The sequence below is a fragment of the Engystomops pustulosus genome, chromosome 5, assembly GCF_040894005.1.
Source record: "Engystomops pustulosus chromosome 5, aEngPut4.maternal, whole genome shotgun sequence".
NCBI classification, from domain to species: Eukaryota; Metazoa; Chordata; class Amphibia; order Anura; family Leptodactylidae; genus Engystomops; species Engystomops pustulosus.
In genome coordinates, this window is record NC_092415.1 from 138,242,976 (window position 1) to 138,257,716 (window position 14,741).

Genomic DNA, 14,741 nt, shown 5'->3' on the forward strand with positions numbered 1-14,741 from the left:
AGATTCTGTGTGTTCGCTGATGATTCAGCACTTTTGTACTTCTTGGATAATATTATCCACATTAACTTTCTCCATCTGAAGATGAAAGTCCTTAAAGCTCACACATCTATGTGTGATATGGTCACAGATCTTAATGCATTTTTAGGTCTTAATAGATTTAAAAAAAAAATAAAATTACTGCTCTAATTGATTGGATATCATTATAAATATCTTGTAAGACGGACATGTTGAAACCAATGAGAGGTTCATATTACCAACATTGTGAAAATGCTACAATACAGTTACATGTGAAAAACATATATTTATAGAGAAACAGAAAACTTTTACAGAAACACTTGGATCTAACACCACTTTAAATTAAGATATGAACAAAATATTGAACACCTAACACCTCATGAGGTTAAGTGTAGGTACTGATTACCAATTGTTTACAAACTAATAGAAACTGATGTATTTTCTTTTGACTAACGACTGCAGCTGAGTGTTTATGAGAAACTATGGGGAAATTAGCTACATCTGGCCACATATAAATTCATGAAGACAATAAATCAAGGGCTTAATTAAATAATAAATAAGCTTGGTGAGAATTGAAATATTTTTGAAGAAATCATTTAAGCAAATCTGCATAGATGAAGTAGGAATCATAGTGATATATTTCTCCAAATGAAATACATTGTCATAAATATTGAATTCTGACCTAAAATGCCATACATAATATATGGTATAGTAGCGGTTCAAAAGAACAATAAGGCTAAGAGTACAGTAATCCAGTTATTTATCTTCTAAGGATTAGGTAGACACAAAGCTGCTGGAGGAGAATGTTACTTACAGTTTACAGTGTAAATCCCCTGAATCTCCAGTAGCTGCACTCTCACATATGATACACCAGACAAGCTGTTGCCTGTATATAGTCAGCATAACCACCTCCCTCTGGCCAATCACAGATACTTGCATGTCATTCAACAATCAGCTGCATCTCTCCTCCAAAACAAGAGCAGCATGGTAACATCCCCTATTGTACTGTAGAATCAAAAATAGATTATTAGCAGAGCAGACTTCACAGATATGAAAAGGGTAGATTCACATTACAATATGCCATGAGTTCTATAGTACCCCACCACTCTCTCCTGTTGATCTCTCTCCTTGTATATAGAAATAAAAAAATTTAAAACAGAGAGCAGAGTCCATCTGTCCAAAAATGGAGCAATAGTGACTTGGAGCATGTTTGTAAAATATATGCATCTTTTTTTTTACAAATATTTTTTTTTATTAATCAAATCATTTTGATTAATGTTTTTCAAGTTTTTCAACACAAAGAAACAAGTGCAACCCCTTTCCCAATAAACATACAGGTTATGGCAATTCTGAGAACTGATTCCTATATGGCAGTGATGGCGAACCTATGGCACGGGTGCCAGAGGTGGCACTCGGAGCCCTCTCTTTGGGCACCCAGGCCATCACCCAGCACAAAGGTCACCATTCAGGACTCAAGACCTGAATCAAGGAGGTGTGGACAGAGCTAGATTATCATTGTAGCCCCTTTTCCGGACCTGTGATTCATCCTGTTAAGGGGACTTTAGAGGGAAACTTAAATAATAATCTGAATTTCTCCTTCTTTCTCCTGTTTTGGTGTTCTCAGGGCGCCAATATGTTGGAAACCTGTTACTTTAAATTGGCATTTGGCCCTCTGTGAAAAGTATGTGGCTTTTGCTTGTAGTTTCGGCACTCAGTCCCTAAAAGGTTCGCCATCACTGCTATATAGATATACAGATGGTAGATCTGGTGTGTCCAACTAGGGACTCTATATCCGTTCAAACCTTCCTCTTCAAATATACTGCCCTCTCCAGCCTAATCTTGTTAATTTTATTTATATACTTCTGTACAGTGGGCAGGGGCGGACTGGGAATTTAAAGCGGCCCTGGAAAAAAAAAATGTAAAAGTGGCCCATTCTGTGGGAGTCGTCAAAACAAGTAGGTGTGGCCATGTTATGTGGGTGGAGTTCCTAAACTCTACACAAACTGTTTATAGATGGCCTAAAACAACATGTACAGCCCAGCGAAAGACTCACTGCCTCCCTTATACAGCAATAAAGCTTCTAAAAGAGCACAACTTAATACTGACTTGAATACTACAAAACCTTCTCCGATAAACAAGAATGTCACTACTATAATACTGCTCCTAAGTAAAATATACTATAATAAAGCATTTTATGTACAAGAATAGAACTATAATACTGCCCCCTATGTACAAGGATATAACTACTATACTACTGCCCCCTATGTACAAGGATATAACTACTATACTACTGCCCCCTATGTACAAGAATATAGCTATTATACCACTGCCCCCTATGTACAAGAATATAACTACTATACCACTGCCCCCTATGTACAAGAATATAACTACTATAATACTGCCCCCTATGTACAAGGATATAACTACTATACTACTGCCCCCTATGTACAGGAATATAACTACTATAATACTGCCCCCTATGTACAAGAATATAACTACTATAATACTGCCCCCTTGGTACGGGAATATAGTTACTATAATACTGTCCTTATGTACAGGAATATAACTATTATGCCATATACCACCGCCAGCCCCCCCCAGTATATATCTAGCCCCCCAGGTACTGTATATAGCCAAACAACCACCCCAGTATACAGTCAGCCCCGCCTATATATTGCCAGCCGGTCCCCCCAGTATACAGCCAGCTCCCCCTGTATATTACCAGCCAGTCCCCCCAGTATACAGCCAGTCCCCCTGTATATAGCCAAACTGCCCCCCCTAGTATACAGCCAGCCCCCTGTATATTACCAGCCAGTACCCCCAGTATACAGCCAGTCCCCCTGTATATAGCCAAACTGCCCCTCTAGTATACAGCCAGCCCCTCTGTATATTGTAAGCATGTACCCCAGTATACATCCGGCCCCCCTGTACATAGCCAGACACCCCGACCCCCCCCCCACCCCCAGTATATAGTCAGAAAGCTCTCTCACCCCCAATTATACAGCCTGGCGGCCCCCCACGTGTGCAGCCTGGCAGCCCCCCCAGTATACATCCTGCCGCCTCCCCCTCTATATAGCTGCCTTTCCAGCGATCCACCAAAGATCCGCGGTGACAGCTCACTGAGCGTGCCGACGTCATATTCTCTGCAACGCTGTCACCACTGGCCGGAGTGTAGCAGCGGAGCTTCGGTGGATCGCTGGAAAGGTGAGAAGCTGTTTGGTTTTTTTTCAACCGGCCCCACCGGCCCCAGACTCATCAAATGGCCAGTCCGCCCCTAACAGTGGGGAATCCAATGATATGAAATAAGTTTCCTTGCTTGGTATAACATATGAGCCACACCCTGTCTCACACCACTTGCATCAGACTCTCATCGATTAGACACATTATACACAGAGTAGGGTGATAGGGATACCCTATAAATTATAGTTCAAGTAAGATTATCTTAGTCAGCATTTAAGACATCATTAGGTAACAGACTTTCAAACTTACAAAGGAATCAAAGGTGTCTTTGCATAAAGTGTATTATGAAACCGCACAAACACTAGTTTACAATCATGACCTTAAAAAGTATCTAGCAACCCACCTGTGTCAACATAAGGGGGGGGATATTTAAAGAGTGCCTGTTACCCCGAAAATGACCCCCACAAAATGTGCCCCCCCCCCCATAATCCTCACCCCAGCCCCTTTCTCCCCAGAAAGTTTAAAAAAAAAATGTATTTGTGTTAAATTGATTTAAGCGATCCGACCTCTTACTAAATAAGAGGTCGGATTCTCCTATCTTGTGTCCGGGCAGTCGGCCTTATTCATTAGGGGGCCGGCCGATATACCCCCAGCACGCCCCTGTCAGCGGGGACCTGTAGGAGAAGCCGGCAGCATCGCATGTATTGTGTAATCGGCCGCAGACTTTCTCCTATACATTGCTGCACTAACAGCATCTGCGGCCACGCCAGGCTTACATACAGCGCCGAATCGCGGACAGCCAGCAGCAATTACGCAATGCATGCGATGCTGCCGGCTTCTCCTACAGGTCAATTTACCACAAATACATTTTTTAAAAAAACTGTCTGGGGAGGAAGGGGCTGGGGTGAGGAGTATGGGGGAGCACATCTTGTGGGGGTCATTTTCGGGGTGACAGGTCCTCTTTAACAATGACAAATATTCCTGATGCAATGTGTAACACACTGAAAAATAAATTAATATCTTTTCAAGGAAGATTAGTTCAGTACATACCATTGTTAAGACTATGTGTGGTATACGCCTATTCTAATGTGTATAAAAGACAACTATCTGTTCAAATAAAGTGTGTTTTTTGCTCAGACTGTGTTGATTGCATGTTGCTTGTGAGCTCCAATAACTATTTAATTATTAACAATATACTCACTGCACTGGTTGACTTGAGACCAGACCCAACAAGGGGCAAGGGACGGACGGGGAATTTAAAGTGGCCCTGGAAAAAAAAAAACTGCAAAAGTGGCCCCATTCTGTGTTGGCGGGGTCAAAACAAGTAGGCGTGACCATGTGATGTGGGTGAAGTTACTAAACTCCACACAAACTGTTTATAGATGTCTAAATCAACATGTATAACAGAGAAAACGACGTATACTGCCTCCCTTATAGAGGAATAAGGTTTTTTTTTTTTTTTTTTAAAGAACACAACTTAATACTGACTTCTATTCACAAAAAAACGACTAAAATTCCTTCTCCGATAGACAAGAATGTAACTACTATAATAGCAAAAAGTAGTAGTCAGCTCACCTGGAGACAATGGAACATGCGGTAACAGCGTGGAAGTCCGCGAGCACGGAAACTATGGCTCTGAAGTTGTATGCAAACGGAAGAAAAGGAAAAATCCAGCTTCAAACGGAACCCACGTGGATATAAAAAGTTCAAATTTATTACGAAACTTCTTTAAAAATATGGAATTAGCATACAAAAAAACGCTCAATGGAAGTATGTACAGGGTAATGGGGAGACCAGCAATCGCCTACGCGTTTCAGAGAAACATCTCCTTAATCATGGCTAGTATGGAAATGCACTCGGGAAGAATATATTCCCTTTATCCATAGTCACGTGATAGACAACGCTATGATGTCACATATCACGTGTGGATTTCCATTTGATTGACAACCCTTTTAAATCAAAACGGTACATAAAAACATAGCATTATGATTAAAAAACAAACAAACAAGGCAAGCATTACAATACAGAACATGTTTCATGATAATACATGATTGGAAAGAACAAACTAATATTGATAGATTACGTCTTGTCTTTTATTCAGAACTTCGGGGACTCGTGTCTGCAATGTAAAAATCCAGAAGGTTTCTCTATTGAGAAGTTTCCTTCTGTGATTCCCTCCCCTGAAAGGACGTGTAACCTTCTCTATGGCAGTAACAGATAACCCTGAACAGTCACCCTTATGTGTATTTTGGAAATGCCGAGATACCATGGACACATTGACCGAATCATTTTTCCCTGCATCAGATATATGACGTATCCTGGTTTTAAGTGAACATGTTGTACAGCCAACGTATTGGAGATCACAAATGGAGCAAGTGATAAGATAAACGACAAAGGTCGTTTTACAATTGATATATTTATATATTTTGTATTCTTGTTGTGTACGCACTGATTTAAAATGTTCCTTTGGTGCAGAATAATTACAGCAAATACATTTTCTATGGCCACATTTGAAAAAACCTATGGTCCGAAGCCACCCATCCTGAGGACCATGTTTAGAGAGGAATAAGCTAGGGGACAAACGCATACCAAGTGTCGGGGCCCTTCTAGCCGCACAATTGATTGTCTTGGGGATTAAGGACCCCAAATCATCCTCCATATGAAGTATCGGAAGATGCTTGTTAATTATTTGTGTGATTTCACGAAATTGTAGGCTGTATGTGGTGGAAAATGTGATTTGTGACCAACAGTTTTTATTGAGTTGTGCCTCATTCCTATCTTTCTCATTCTTTTCTTCCAAAAGCTTACTACTATAATACTGCCACCAAGTAAAATATATAATGCTGCATTTTATGAACAAGAATATAACTACTAGAATACTGCCCCCTGTGTTCAAGAATATAACTACTATAACACTGGCATCTATGTATAAGAATATAACTACTACAATGAGGAAAAGGAAAAAATTGTATCATCGGCAACAGGCGAACTTTATTTCCAAAACATAGTTAAAAAGGGATCACTTGGAAAAGAGAAAAATGGTTACGCGTTTCGGACCATGGGAATGAGGTCCTTATTCATACCTGAATTTCATCTAGTGTGAGCTCGCTTTATGGAAGAAGGAAACCCGTCAGTGTAGAGAGACCTCCCTCCTGCAGAGCTGACACGGGAGGACACAAATTAACACATGGGTAAGAAACATGAAATATAAATAACAAGAGAACAAACAAAAAAGTGATACAAGTTGGAAGGAATAAGTTATAGAGCAGCGGTGGCGAACCTATGGCACGCGTGCCCGAGAGGGCACGCAGAGCCCTCTCTGCAGGCACGCGTACCATCTCCCCATTCTCATTAAAGTCGGAGCTCCGGCAGTGCCCGCCCCTCATCCTCTTTAGCCCGGGAAGTGGGAAGAGAAGAGAGTGAGGCAGCTCACAGAACAGAGCCGACAGCAGCAGAGCAGAAATACAAGGTCAGGAGCTGCTGGGGCTGCTCACACACATGTGCACACTCACAGAGGTCCTGGCAGGTGACACTAACTATAAATACTTGTGGTTTATTGTCCCAAATCCCCCCGTATGACAGCTGTCTGTGGCCACATTGACTGTATCTGAAGTGCTCATCACCTGCACAAGGGGGCCATTTAAGCCAGGACAACCCCACATTAAGCACCCTATGCACAATGTAACCGGGTGCTATCACAAAAAAATTACACCACACACAGCTCCGTACACCAAAGTATGAAAAAGCGCCCAAAAAATTTGCACCAGAAGATGGCAAAATGACTTTTTTTTTAGTACAGGAGGTTTGAATTTTTGTAAATGTATACAAACATTATTAAACCTATATAAATATATTATCCCTGTGATCGTACTGACCCACAGAATGAAGTAGACATGTCGTTTGGGGTGCACAGTGGAAGCTGTAAAATCCAAGCCCACAAGAAAATGTCACAAAGGCATTTTTTTAACCAATTTTACTGCATTTGGAATTTTTTACCACTTCCCAGTACAGGGAATTAGATATTAAATACCATCACTATGAAGTGCAATTTTTTACGCAGAGCTCTTTCAGGGTGGGGAGTAAAAAATGGAAACGCAAAAACAAAAAGGGGGTAAAGATGGCAATATTTGGTCCATGAGCAAGCTAACTTATCACAGTCCCCTAGTCCCTGCATCTACACAGGACTACTGTCACTGTATGGGGGTAATGATAATCAGTATATGGCAGTAATATACCTCACTGAATGGCAGTAATATGATATTCATCGCTATATTTGTATAGCATAGAATAGCAATACTATTGGTAACATTGACCTTTCTATAGTCTTTATTACCAGAATGATGCTATTTATGTGGTTGTAAAGGTGGCATCATCATATGGCAGTATTATTTGTCTTATTGTTAGGTGGTATTGTGGCACCATTGGGCTAAATTTCTGTGTTGGCACCTCGCAATAGAAACGTTGGCTTTGGTTTGCAGTTTGGGCACTCGGTCTCTCAAAGGTTCGCCATCACTGGTATAGAGGTTAGTAAATGTAAAGTAAATCACTTTTGAAATTTAAGCCTGCAGGGTGGCGAGTGTTGAGTGAGAAAATCCACTTTTGCTTCCTTCATGTGTAGGCTCTTAATCCTATCCCCTCCTCTTATGTTTAAAGGGACATGATCAATGGCCGTGACTTTAAGACAGGACAAGTTTCCAGAATGATGATCCCGGAAATGTTTGGACAGTCCGGTAATATTGCGGGTGCTTGATATTGTGCGTGGGTTCGCACCAGTGATATGCTCTGATAAGCGGTCTTTTAATTTTCTACAAGTGCAACCGACCTATAGACTAAAATATACAGACACATGAATTGTGAAAGTACATTCATAAAGTGTTTGCCATTAGCCAAGATCTAGCATCTCTCACTGTACTAAATGAAAACGGCAAAAATATTTTTCAATTATCGCCACCATTCCAAGAGCAACTTTCCTTGTTGGACCTTATGGATTTACAGCACTCTTCTAGTCATAATTTTACCACCACTAAATCTATTACTGATACCTCCAACATAATAAAAGTACAGAATCCCACCTTCTATCCATTTAATTCTAGAACACCAGCTATGGACTTATATCAAGAAGCAGTGGAGTGAGACTTACAGCTCCTCCACAATAAATGTTCAGCTTCTCAATCCAATCTAACAAAAAAACAATACCAAGCTATACAAGAACTGAAGAAAAACCAACACATTATTATTCGTCTATCGGATAAAGGTGGGACCATCACCATACTCGATAAGGAGCTATACCCAAAACAAGCCTACAATATGCTCAAAGATGAAAAAAACCTACCGTCAACTTCCATCTGACCCGACTGGTTATATCAAGAAAGAAATGCAAAAATTCATTACAGATGGGCTTCATTTGGGTTTTATTAACAAGCAGACTGCAGAGTATTTAATCCCAGAAACCTCCACATGCCCAAATTTCTACCTACTTCCCAAAACCTATAAAGCCGGTTTTCCTTCTCCGTTCCGGCCGATAGTGTCTTGCACAAATTCACTTATGGAAAAACTTGGACTGTGGCTTGATAACTTACTACAACCTTTGGTTTCACGACTTCCAGGTCACATCCAAGATACAAAGGCTCTTCTTGCAGCAGTTGACCAAATGCCTTGGACAGACACGGATTCCTGGTTATCATGCGATGTGACTGCGCTATATACCTGTATACCACATAATTTAACTTCTGTGGCCATCGCAAATCATCTTAGCAAATATAGTTCACATACCATGGACCTTCAGGAATCTATAGTTACAGTACTTTCTTTTTGTTACGGAATAATTATTTTATGTTTGATGACAATTTTTTCTTACAGATTTCTGGATGTCCGATGGATGCCCATTTCTCTCCTTCCCTAGCCAATCTTTACATGGCGCTTTGGGAGGAGAGGTACCTATTCCATCACTCTAACCCCTTCACCCATTGCATTAAATGGTACGGCAGGTACATCGACAACTGTCTCCTGGTGTGGTCTTCGCACCGGGAGACAGTCGTCGACTTTGTTGCCTACATTAACCAAAATTACCTAAACTTATATTTTTCTTCTGAGTATGGGGGTTTCTTTTCTCGACATCACTCTTACAGGTGGTCTTGAGCCCACTAGAATACATACCAGCCCGTAGCGGAAACCCAATAGCGGCAACACCACTCTCAGAGCTGAAAGTTGCCACCCCCGCCACACTACCCACAATTTACCCATCAGGGAATTTATTCGAGCTAAGCGTGCCCCGTCCACTGATGTCATTTACAAAACTGAATGTTTAACTATGACTAACCGTCTCAAACACAGAGGTTACACACGCGCATGTTGTGAACGCGCAAAACGCCTCGTTCACATTATCTCCTCGAAAAATCGACCAAAAATCGCATGTCCTTCAAACCTACTTTTAGCACCCAATACACACCACAACATGCCCAAATTTCATCCATCATTAAACACTTACCGATTCTTGAAACTGATATTCTACTAAAAAAAAAAACCTTTCTGATGGCATTATGTGTGTATCTCGCTGTGCCCCTACTCTAGATACTATGCTATCCCCCAATATTTTTTCTAATGCTAATACTACTCCCATTCTGTTAAGTTATAAGGGGAGTTTTTGTTGCGGGGGAAACAGATGAAACATCTGTAAATTCATGCACAAAACATCCTCTTGTTTCTACCGCTAATGGCAAACACTTTAAAATATACAGACACATGAATTGTCAAAGCACATTCATAGTCTATCTGGCGGAATGCACCTTGTGCAATTTACAATACGTCGGTTGCACTTGTAGAAAATTAAGAGACCGCTTATCAGAGCATATCACTGGTGCCAACCCACGCACAATATCAAGCACCCGCAATATTACCAGACTGTCCAAACATTTCCAGGATCATCATTCTGGAAACTTGTCCAGTCTAAAAGTCACGGCCATTGATCATGTCCCTTTAAACAAAAGAGGAGGAGATAGGATTAAGAGCCTACACATGAAGGAAGCAAAGTGGATTTTCTCACTCAACACTCGCCACCCTGCAGGCTTAAATTTCAAAAGTGATTTACTTTACATTTACTAACCTCTATACCTTATTCCTTCCAACTTGTATCACTTTTTTTGTTTATTCTCTTGTTATTTATATTTCATGTTTCTTACCCATGTGTTGTTAATTTGTGTCCACCCGTGTCAGCTCTGCAGGACGGAGGTCTCTCTACCCTGACGTGTTTCCTCCTTCCATAAAGCGAGCTCACACTAGATGAAATACAGGTATGAATAAGGACCTCATGCCCATGGTCCGAAACGCGTACGTAACCATTTTTCTCTTTTCCCAGTGATTACTTTTTAACTATGTTTTGGAAGTAAAGCTTTGCCTTTTTTTTAACCTTCCTTCGCATGTTGCCGATGATACAATTTTTTCCTTTTCCTCATTCACCATTCGGTCCCCGGGAGCGGACCGGGTTCATCATTGTTGCACGGCGCCTTCCACTTGCAAGCTGCAAGGTGAGCTGACCAGGTGAGCTGACACCCGAGCGTTTTTTGCTCTTGTTGCCATAATTACTACAATACTGCCCCCTATGTACAAGAATATAACTACTATAATACTGCCCTCTATGACCAAGACTATAACTACTTTAATACTGACCCCTATGTACATGACTATAACTACTATAATACTGCTCTCTACGTACATGAATATAACTACTATAATACTGCTCTCTACGTACATGAATATAACTACTATAATACTGCTCTCTACGTACATGAATATAACTACTATAATACTGCTCCCCATGCACAAGAATATAACTACAATAATACTGTCCCCTATGTACAAGAATATAACCACTTTTATGCTGTACATGAATATAGCCACTATAATACTGCTTCTATGTAAATATAAATACTCTTACTACTACTATGCCATATAACATCGCCAGCCAGCCCCCCAGTGTACAGCCAACCTGTTCCCAGTATACAGCCTGCCTGCCCCCAGTATACAGCCTTCTTGTCCCCTGTATATAGCCAGTCATTTCCCTGTATATAGCCAACCAACCGTCTCCCCAGTATATAGCCAGCCAACCCCCCAAATATATAGTCAGACAGCCCCCCAAATATATAGTCCGTATCCCCCAGGATATAGCCAGCCAGTCCCCACACTAGTATACAGCCAGCCAGCCCCCAAGTATACAGTCAGCCCTCCCCCCAGCATACAGTCAGCCGCTCCTGTATATATCCATCCCCCAGTATATAGGTATAGGCAGCCAGCCCCCCCCCCCCCCAGTACAGAGGCAGCCAGCCCCCCCCCCAGTATAGAGGCAGCCAGCCCCCCCCCCCAGTATAGAGGCAGCCAGCCCCCCAGTATATAGCCAGCCCCTCCCCAGTATACAGTCCCCCCAGTATATAGCTAGACAGCCTTCCACTGTATATATCCACAGAGCCCCAACAGTATAAAGCCAGCCCCAGCCCCCATGTATACAGCCAGCCTGCCCCCCCTGTATATAGCCAGTCAGCCCTCAGTAAGCAGCCAGCCCCCCTGTATATAGCCAACCAGCCCCCTATATGTAGCCAGAAAGCTCCCCCTGTATACAGCCAGCCAATCCCCCCAGTATACAGCCAGCCCCCCTGTATATAACCAGTCAGCACCCCCATGTATACAGCCAGCCCCCCCTGCATAAAGGCAGTCAGCCCCCCCGTATATATATCGCCAGCCAGCCCCCCTGTATACAGCCAGCCCCCTGTATATAACCAGTCAGCCCCCCCCCATATATAGCCAGCCAGCCCCCCAACAACATTAATAGTTAAAGCAATGTACACGACTGAAGCACGGTGAAAGCAGTGACTAGATGAATAGATGACTATATGAATAGCAGCATTGCATTTCTTGCTTTATTATTTGCTGTTTTTATGCATGTTTAGGATTATTTTTGTATTATTTTCAGATTTGTTCTAGGGAATAAAATATTTTAAAATATTAAAATATAAAATATATTAAAATGTATAACTGGTTCTCACAGGACCTGGAATAAAGTTATTACAAAACTATTAATAAACACTCAGATGGGCTGCTAGACGAAGAATCTAAAGGGGTCCAGAAATCTATATTTGAACAATGTAGGCATAAAACCATGCACCCAACCATGGGTCATAATAATGTCAAAGTGGTAGGTTTCCTTTAAGGTAAGGAAAGTGCAGAGTCTGTTGGTCACCTCCATCAATTCAGTGAGCAAAACCCAGGTATATGTAAATAGACTAATAGCAGAAATCCCTCTCCCCAACTGAGAATCCGCAGCTGCTAAATGTGAAGGAACTTCTCCGTGGACTGCTCCTATATCTAACACAGATAATTTCCTGTGGCAATTCAGAAATGTGTGGGCTATAGTTGTACATGTGGGTACAAAGCGTTGAGAGTTTCTGGAACATGATAGTACTGCATCAGAATCTTGAAATTTCTTGAAAATGTTCTTGAAAATAGAAATAAGGGAAAATCCTGTATGACCAACAGTATAGTGTTACGCTAGTTGAACTTACCTGAAGAAGTTATGCTGAGTGCATAACAACTATTTTTGCATATAGGTATCCCAATCCTCTATATTGCAGTTGCTGGTTCATTCCTCCTCAGACTTCACCAGGGGCAGATGATATGTATGCTTTATCCAAGGATAAAGCTCAATATGAAAGAAGAGACTAGAATAGCTGATAATGATGCTTGTATTCACTTAAAGTATGAGGACAGTATAAAGAGTGAATAAAATGTAACTTTTAATTTTGAGAATTAAAAATTGTTGATAAAAATATGTGTTGAAAAAGTGAGGGAACTCAAACAAATAGGCTGTCTAAAAAGAATAAACCAAATGTCTGGTTCTACCATAGACTGAGGAGTCCTTCAAGGGAATGCCATGTTTGTGTTTGTTTCAATGTTTCACAAATAATGGTATTAAAGGACTCACCACTGAGATGGTCTATGGTTGAGAAAATATGTTGGCAGAAGCGTCTCCTGTTCACCCGTCTTGGTGTGTACCTGGATTCTGATGAGGAAACTGGATCCCGTGTCTCAGAATACCGTTCAACAGGTGGTGCGTTCACAGTGGGGGCGTTGTGTGGAGGCGTGTATCCAACAGGATATAGTCAAACTGTCAAAGAAACGGGGGATTGGGTAAAAGTACTAACCCTATTAACCCCTAACCAGACAGATTGCTATTAATCCCTAAATATCCTAACCTCGGAGCCGCAGCCCTAATTGGCTGCCACCCCGACTGGAACCTTTCCCTATAAACACTGGCCCTGTTAAAGACCTATAGAGTCCAGGGAAGGTATATTATATTGCTTTACAGTAGTGATGTCAGGTAGAGCATGTCCCTACATGCCATGTTTCGCCCTGCTTAGGCTCATCAGGGGACATTTCAAAAATACCATAGTCCCCTAACAAAACAAAACAAACAAAAGTAGTATAGAGTAGAGATTAGTATCTACTAAAAAGGGGCATTAGGGAAAATATCCAATAAACAGTGTGTCCCTTACCTTTGTAATTTGATGACCAAGGTTTTAGGAAGGGTGCAGGTTAACTCATATATCAGACATATAGGTGACCTATACAAGTAATTCCTGTGTCGGGAGCTCGTGATAAAGAGCTTCCGTGGGTGATGTGAACCAGTGGGTTACCTAGTGAGGTCTTTATAAAGGAGTGCTTGATGGTGCTGCGCCGGAAGTGCTCGCCCTCTCATTCAATCCCAAGGAAGACACCGCGCGCTGAAAGTACCGGCGTCCCGGCATGTGTACTGCGCATGTCATAACAAAGATCTCGCCTGTGAGCGAGATCTCGCGTTAGTTGAATTGAGATGCGATAACTAGTCACGCATGCGTACGACACATGACGGGGTGTAGCGGGCAGTGTAAGGTATTTGTGGGGAGGTGTATCTTTTGTTGTTTTAAGGATGCACCGAATGAGGACCCTTATGTTTGGTCGAGGGGCGTGTCCATAAGATTGTGGACATAGGCTCGATCCAAATGATGTAGAACTAGATGAAGCGGTGTAGGGGCAATAAGGGAGTAAAAAAACGGCGGATCGGGAATGTGTCATCCCGCGTATTGCACAGAGATTTGCACATATAAAATGTGCGCATGGAATCCATGTAACCTGCCATAAATATACATAACTTAAAGCTTATGTGTTCTGGAACCATAGAAAAGAAAGAGATTTGGGGCTGGTGACTTGACATTTCTCAAAGTATGGTAGAGGCAACATAATGTAGGAGTCCCTGAATGGGCTTAAAAAAGCTTAAAAAAAAAGGCTTAAGAAACAGAAGAATATATAAAGGAAGGAGAAAACATAAACGAGAGGGACCAGGGTGTCAGAGGAAACAGGCAAAGCTCAATTGTTCATTTAACCCCTGTGGTGTTGTTGTCTTGAGTCTAAAAATCCATTTTGTTTTCCTCTGTCTTAGAATACGGTCCCAGTCACCTCCTCTTAGAGGGGGTTTTACAAGGTCAATACCAATGAAGGATAACCCTCTCATGTCACCGTTA

General features: G+C 41.6%; 1 protein-coding gene across 2 annotated transcripts in view; it reads right to left on the minus strand.

Moving 5' to 3' along the window:
• Positions 1-982, minus strand: part of DDC (dopa decarboxylase) — a 117,939-nt gene extending 116,957 nt beyond the window's left edge. Inside the window, exon 1 of one of the 2 annotated variants that reach the window (XM_072153159.1) lies at positions 830-982. The gene's annotated coding sequence lies outside the window, so the exon portion shown is untranslated. The remainder of the gene's footprint in view (positions 1-829) is intronic. The other variant, XM_072153157.1, reaches the window with a different exon arrangement.
• Positions 983-14,741: the final 13,759 nt, after the last annotated feature.